We start from the raw sequence: 7,881 nt of genomic DNA, 5'->3' as shown, positions 1-7,881 counted from the left end.
CTACGAAAACTGTTTCCTGTCTCTCTGTCGTGCTTCAAGATAAGAACAGTGCTTGAATTACCTATTGTTATTAGAATCTCTAGTCTCTCTCTGCTGCATACCACTACTACTATTACTACTACTACTACTACTACTACTACTACTACTACTACTACTACTACTACTATTACTACTACTACTACTACTACTACTACTACTACTATTACTACTACTACTACTACTACTACTACTACTACTACTACTACTACTACTACTACTACTACTACTACTACTACTACTACTACTACTACTACTACTACTTTCCGAGGCGTGAGTTACGTGATGGCACGCACAGGAACTCGTCCTTACACGCATAAAACACAATTAATTCACTTGCTTCCTCACTCGTCCTTTGCACGTTTTAAGGAAAAAGTTTGTGTTTAAAATTTGTGGAGGAATCGATTCCGGAATCGATTCCAGGATTCCAACAGCCTCTGGAATCGGAATCGGCGATTCCCAAAATAGCGATTCTTGCCCACCCCTACTGACACTGGTGGGGTTGGTGGTGGTGGTGGTGGTGTTGGTGTACGGTAAGGCGTAGTTATAATGTAGGCGCCCGCTGGACGCACGCTGGTCATCACGCACGCACGCACGCACACACACATATTCACTCACATATCACATGCTCACAGATACTCACTCGCACACACACACACACACACACACACACACACACACACACGCCCGGTAGCTCAGTGGTTAGAGCGCTGGCTTCACAAGCCAGAGGACCGGGGGTTGGATTCCCCGGCCGGGTGGAGATATTTGGGTGTCTCCTTTCACGTGTAGCCCCTGTTCACCTAGCAGTGAGTAGGTACGGGATGTAAATCGAGGAGTTGTGACCTTGTTGTCCCGGTGTGTGGTATGTGCCTGGTCTCAGGCCTATCCCAAGATCGGAAATAATGAGCTCTGAGCTCGTTCTGTGGGGTAACGTCTGGCTGTCTCGTCAGAGACTGCAGCAGATCAAACAGTGAACATTCACTCACTCACACATGCACGGACACTCATTCACACACACACACACACACACACACACACACACACACACACACACACTGTACTGTACTTTTTTTCAGGTTAATATTGTCGAGTGCCTTAACAAGCTGACTGGTCAATCTATCAACTAGACACACACACACACACACACACACACACACACACACACCAGCAATTATCTCGTCTTCTATAGACGCTACGCTGAACATCCTGGCTCTGTCGTTTACTTCTACTAATCAAAATTGGAACCTTCACACATCATTACATTAGAACAATATGAACACTCCCTATGAAATGAGACGTTTTCAGTATTCTCCGCCAGTTTTTTCTCTCTCGTTAATGGCCATAGTCTTCACTATATTAATCCCTATGTAAGTTTGTGAAGCTGTATAAAATCACCCAGTAGTAAGCATATAGCATGGATATCGTAATGTGTCACGGTACTGAAAGGGTTAGCTATCCATTCACTCGTGTGAGCCACCACTAGTTTGCCTCCTAATTCCTTCTCCACCTCCCTCCGTCTCAGTCATTACAACTCAATTCAACTCAAGCTTCCTTAGAAAAGTGATCCGTTCATGATACGTTTTTACTCTTCATTTTTTTAATATTGATTAGTTGATTTGCAGGCATGGTTCACTTGGAGAGAGAGAGAGAGAGAGAGAGAGAGAGAGAGAGAGAGAGAGAGAGAGAGAGAGAGAGAGAGAGAGAGAGAATTATTATTACCTCTTATAATCAATTTCCCGTTAATGATACGTTTTTCTTTTATCTTTATTCGTTGATTTACAGGTAGGGTTACAGAGAGAGGAGAGAGAGAGAGAGAGAGAGAGAGAAATTAGAGAGAGAATCATTTACAACGAAGGAAGCTTCAAAATGTTATCTATCATAATCATTTAAATACAACGAAGGAAGAATGATTGTAAAACAAACATATGCAATTGAGTTTGTGTAATAACGGTTGGTTAGAAGGCGTTAAAGATGTGGTAGTATATCCAGGTGGTGGACCAGTGGTTGGTTCACCGGCATATAATGTTCGTTTGGCCTCAAATTAGTTCTTAGGGTAGACGAGAACGAAGATCAGTAGCTCAGTAGATGTTTAAGAGGCTTCAAGAGTGATGACCCTAGAGTAATTGTGTGTCTTGGCTCGGCAACGGGACTAATGTTCATGTTCGATTTGTGGTGGTGCGTTCAAGGTGGTGGGTAAACTCGGATACTAATGTTCATGTTCGATTGTGGTGGTGGTATCAAGAATACGTAGAATGAAGAGTGAAAGGCTGATTGAGGCAGTGAAGGAGTGTTTAGGGCAATGTTGCCTGTTAGCTGTAGGGATAATTAGTGAACAAGTTCATTTTTTTTTGTTCATTTTTGTCCATTACAGGAGTTGACGATCCAAAGGCCTGACTCCACAGCGGTAATGAGCCTTGTGTACCTTGCACTGTCTTCACTGACAACGCCCACTACTAACCCCTCTGCCTCCGCCACCGTTTCAAGATCAGGGAAGGACTCTGCCTTGCATCGCGCACTGTGATGGTCGCCGCCCCCGCACCCGCCGCCGCCGCCGCCGCCGCCGCCGCCGCTGCTGCTGCTGCTGCTGCTGCCGCTAAGGGAGAATAGTTTGTTGAGTGGATGACGGCGCGTTCACTGACCCTCTCCCCATCACCCTACCAACTCCGGCCACCCACCCCCCTGCCACCAGACACCTGCTACACCACCACTACCGCCGGCTCCGTCCAGTGAAAGATTCATCGCAGACCTGCCATTCAACGCCTGCCGCCGCCGCCACCACCACCACCACCTCCTTATGGTGGTGTCACTGTACCTGGAGCTGTTGTCATGATTGAATAATAAATTGTGAAGAAATCTTTATTGTTTTGGAGAATTTCCTTTCCTGGGAATATTTGTGGCTGACTAGTCAGTAGTCGCCTCAGGCTGGCTTAGGTCACTGTCTGACACACCAATATTGCCTCCATCAACCTCCCACACTCACTCTAAACAATAACAGGCCAGAAATAAAAACACGCTAACTAATTTCATGCTTTTTTTATCATAGCAATACAAGAAAATGGAGAGATGAGCTAATGTGAAAATATTAAAATGTGGGGGTGAAAAAAAATGAGTAAATTAAGAAAAGACATTATCCTTGAAAAGTTATGGAAAAGTCCAAAAAAATATTGCATACCTGGCCAAAAAAACGGCAAAAAATGGTCAAAGCAAAAAAAACCAAAGCAGATCCCTAAATACTGCACTACTGGCCAAAAACCAGCAGAAAATGGTTAAACTAGCCAAAACCCCCAAAACCCCAAACTGACCCTAAATACTGCTGCACTACTGGCCAAAAAATCCATAAGAAATGCAGGAAATTCCCCAAATGGACCCCAAAAACTCCCCAAATGGCCCTAAAAATGCAGAAAATGGACCTAAAAACCCCCACAAATGGCCCTAAAAATGTACTTAAGTCAAAAATACTCGAAAGAGTCTCCGGAGATTAGGCAGATCCATATTGGAGTTAAAATTAAATGCAAGAGTCTCCCTAGTCTTTTATTTAACAATTCTTTACATTATTACATTGCCAGGAAGTCTACAAATATTTTAATAAAAAAAAAAATTTATTATATACAAAGAATACAGTGAAAAGTCTACACAAATTTTCAACTTAGTATAAAACAGTGAGCAAAATCTATACAGATTCAACTTAGTATAAAAACTGAGCAAAATCTATACAGAAAAGTCTACACTTATTTTCAACTGAGCAAAATCTATACAGAAAACTTGGTATCAAAACTGAGCAAAATCTACACAAATTTTCAACTTAATATAAAATAAACATTTACAACTTAACAAAAAATCTGCACAAATTTTCATATTTGCAAAATTTTAAAACACTTTTCAACTTCACAAAATATTTTAAAACAATTCTTTCATGTTAACAATTATTCAAAGATAAAAATGTTTGGTTTTGAAGTGACACAATCTTACAAACAAACTGTTTCAACAATCAGAGAGAGAGAGAGAGAGAGAGAGAGAGAGAGAGAGAGAGAGAGAGAGAGAGAGAGAGAGAGAGAGAGAGAGAGAGAGAGAGAGAGAGAGAGAGAGAGAGAGAGAGAGAGAGAGAGAGAGAGAGAGAGAGAGAGAGAGAGAGAGAGAGAGAGAGAGAGAGAGAGAGAGAGAGAGAGAGAGAGAGAATCAAAATAAACAATCAAATAGTAATAACATACATGAAAACAATACATTTTAAAACAACACACACACATTAATCTTGTGCCCTCCATACACCCTTGCTAATGTCAATAAAATGGTCTAATGGTACAAAAATTTCAAGGTAAAATGTGTCCTAGTACTGAAGGGGTTAAAATAGTGAAGACTGTTGCCATTAATCTTCTGACCACCATAGATCCTTGCTATTGTCAATAAAATGGTCTAATAGTACACAAATCTCAATGTAAAATGTGTCTCAGTACTGAATTCATAGAAGCAATCTGCAGACTAAGATACACTCTTGATACACCCCTGACACCCTGACACACCCTCACCTCACACACACCTCCTAAAAACTTAACATACCCTTTCAAAAACCACAAAAAAGTGATTAACCAGCACAAACACACCCACACAGCACACTCTAAGGGTAAGTTCACACTACAAGCAGAGTGGGCAGAGTGGTTGCTAGCGGCAATAATTTTGACATTGTTTTGGACGTACAGACGCAAAATAATTATTGTGGCACATTTTTTGTGGGTGGGAAGCCAGCGGCCCTCCACGACTCCACCCACGGCCAAGGTGTCCACCAGTGTGAGCCTTTATTGCTGACAACAAAATGACAATCAATGACCAGACTGTGCATAGTTCTGGTACAATTTGACTCTTTATATTAATAGTCTGCTGAGAAAAGCTGATTTTGTGATATTCTGGTCCTAGACATGAAACAAAAACACACTTTTTTTTTCTACAGCTGTTCCTTCCTTGAGGAAAAATGAAAGGAAGAGGAAAGAAAGAAAGAAGAGAGAGAAAAGAGAGGAGAATGAAGTGATATTCTCGTCCTATACATGAAAGGAAAACACTTTTCTTTTTCCACACCTGTTCCATCCGTTGAGGAAAATGAAAGGAAACTGACGAAAAAAAAAAAAAAAAAAAAAAAAAAAAAAAGAGAGAGAAAGAAGAGAGGAAAAGGAAGTGATATTCTGATCCTATATATGAAAGGAAAACACAAACCCTTTTCCTTTTTCCTACAGCTGTTCCATCTCTTGAGGAAAAATGAAAGGAAGAAGAGAAAATATAAAAGAACGAAGGAAGAGAGAGAAAAAGAGAGAAGGAAGTGATATTCTGGTCCTATACATGAAAGGAAAACACTTTTTTCTTATTTTCCTACAGCTGTTCCATCCCTTGAGGAAAAATGAAAGGAAGAAGAGGAAACATAAAAGAAAGAAGGAAGAGAGAGAGAAAGAGAGAAAAAACACACTGTACAGATCAGTGAGCCCCACACACACACACACAATGACTTTACCAACAGAATTTCACGTTCCTTTATATATCGTCAAATTTTTTGTTGTCCTTCCAGGTAAACACTGTGGAATTTGACACTATTTATTTATTTATTATTATTATTTTTTATCATATTGTTGCCTGCCCGACCTGCTCTGTGGCTAAGAGGACACCCAGAATTCTTGTGTAGGTCACCCTGCTCTGCTTATTGTGTGAACACCTAACCGGACCGCTCTGCTTGTAGTGTGAGCATACCCACACACACACACACACACACACACACACACACAGGAAGAGAGGAGAAGATATATTGAATCGTTGGAAGAGGCAAGAAGAAAAAATAATGAACAGTCTGAAGAGGAAAAGGAAAAGTTTTTTTGGAGAGTTATAGGAGAGAGAGTCAAAAAATGGTATGTGGAAAGAAGGAATGCAGAGGAACCCCTAGAGGGACCAGTAGGTGGACCGTAATGTATACTAATATAGATGGAATACTGTCAAGTAGATTAGAATTGCAAGCCTGATATAGTGTGTTTGACGGAGACAAAATTACATGAAAAAACAAAGGTAAATTTGGATAATAAATATAATATATGGAGAAAGGATAGAGAGGGTAAAGGTGGAGGAGGAGTTATGATTATGACGAAGAAGGAGATAAATGTGGATAAGGTTTGGTATGGGAAGAACAATGCAGAAGTGATAAGCATAAGGTTAAAAAGTGATGGAAAAGAATTAATAATCATGGTGACCTATGTACCTCCTAAAACAAATTCTTGGACATTAAGGGAATACGACAATATGATCAAGGATACTTTACAGAGTTTGCAAAGTGGAAACTGGAAAAAGAAAGGTGATACTAGTAGGAGATTTTAATTGTAAAGAAGTGGATTGGGAAAATCTAGTAAGTGGTGTTGGAGAGGAAGCATGGGGAGAGAGATTCCTTAATCTAATGATGGAAAATATGATGGAACAGAGGGTGAAAGAAAATACTCGATATAGAGGAGATGATGAACCCGCTAGACTGGATTTGGTGTTAACACGAGAAGTGTACCTATGTGCGGATATACAATATAAATGTCCATTGGGGAAGAGTGATCATGTGGTTATGGAGATGCAGATGGCAATAACACAGCGAAGGAGAGATGAGACATACAGGAGTGGTAGATTGAATTATAGTAAGATGAACACACAAAATTTGAACAATTATTTTAGAACATTAGATTGGGAGGAGATGTTACAAATCAGAGAAGTGCAAAAAAAATATGAGATTTTTATGAAATATTATAAAGAAGGAGTTATGAAATTTGTATCACAGTATAAACCGAGAGAGGAAGGAAGAAAGGATTGGTTTAATGCAACTTGTGTTAAGGCTAAAGAAATGAGAGATGTGGCTTGGAAAAGATAGAAAAGAACAGGAATATACTAAATAAGGAGAATTATAGAGTGGCGAGAAATGAGTATGTGAGGGTAAGGAGGAGGAAGAAAGAAAATTTGAAAAAGATATTGTAGACAAGAGTAAGGAACATCCAAAATTGTTTTACAGGTTCATAAATGGTAAACTTAAAAGAGAGAGTCCATTGAAAGATTAAAAGGAGAGCAAGGGATAGTAGATGACCCTAGGAATATCGCGGAATTGCTAAATAATAGGTTTCAACAAGTATTTACTAAAGAAACAATGTTTGTAAAGCCTCAAAATGTAGAAGGAAATGTGCACATGGATGACATTAAGATACCTAAAAAGGAGTTATATAAAATGTTGGAGGAACTTAAAGATGATAAAGCGATGGGACCAGACGAAGTTTCAGGAAAATTATTGAAGGAATGTAGAGAAGAATTGATTGATCCATTATATGATATTATAAGGTGCTCATTAGAAACCGGGAAGTACCGGTGGAGTGGAAAAGAGCTGAAGTGGTGCCCATTTATAAGGGAGGCAGTAAGGAAGAGCCTCTTAACTATAGACCTGTGTCACTAACAATTGTGGTCGGTAAGATTTGTGAGAGGGTGATAAAGAAATATTGGATACGGTTCTTGGAGGATCATAAGTTATTATCGGATCATCAATTTGGCTTTAGGAAAGGAGGTCATGTGTAACAAATCTACTGAGCTTTTATTTTGAGAGTGGTTGACAAAATACAAGAGAGAGAGGGATGGATGGACTGTGTATATTTGGATTTGAAAAAAGCTTTTGACAAGGTACCTCACATGAGACTGCTATGGAAATTAAAGATTTATGGAGGACTGAAGGGAAAATTGTTAAAATGGATGGAAAACTATTTGAGATGGAGGAGATGAGAACGGTAATAAGGGATGCAAAGTCGGACTGGTTGGTGGTGGAGAGTGGAGTCCCACAAGGTTCAGTGCTGGCACCTATAC

The sequence above is a fragment of the Portunus trituberculatus genome, chromosome 11 (assembly GCF_017591435.1).
Source record: "Portunus trituberculatus isolate SZX2019 chromosome 11, ASM1759143v1, whole genome shotgun sequence".
Classification (NCBI taxonomy): domain Eukaryota; kingdom Metazoa; phylum Arthropoda; class Malacostraca; order Decapoda; family Portunidae; genus Portunus; species Portunus trituberculatus.
Note: the sequence above shows the minus strand (reverse complement) of the source record.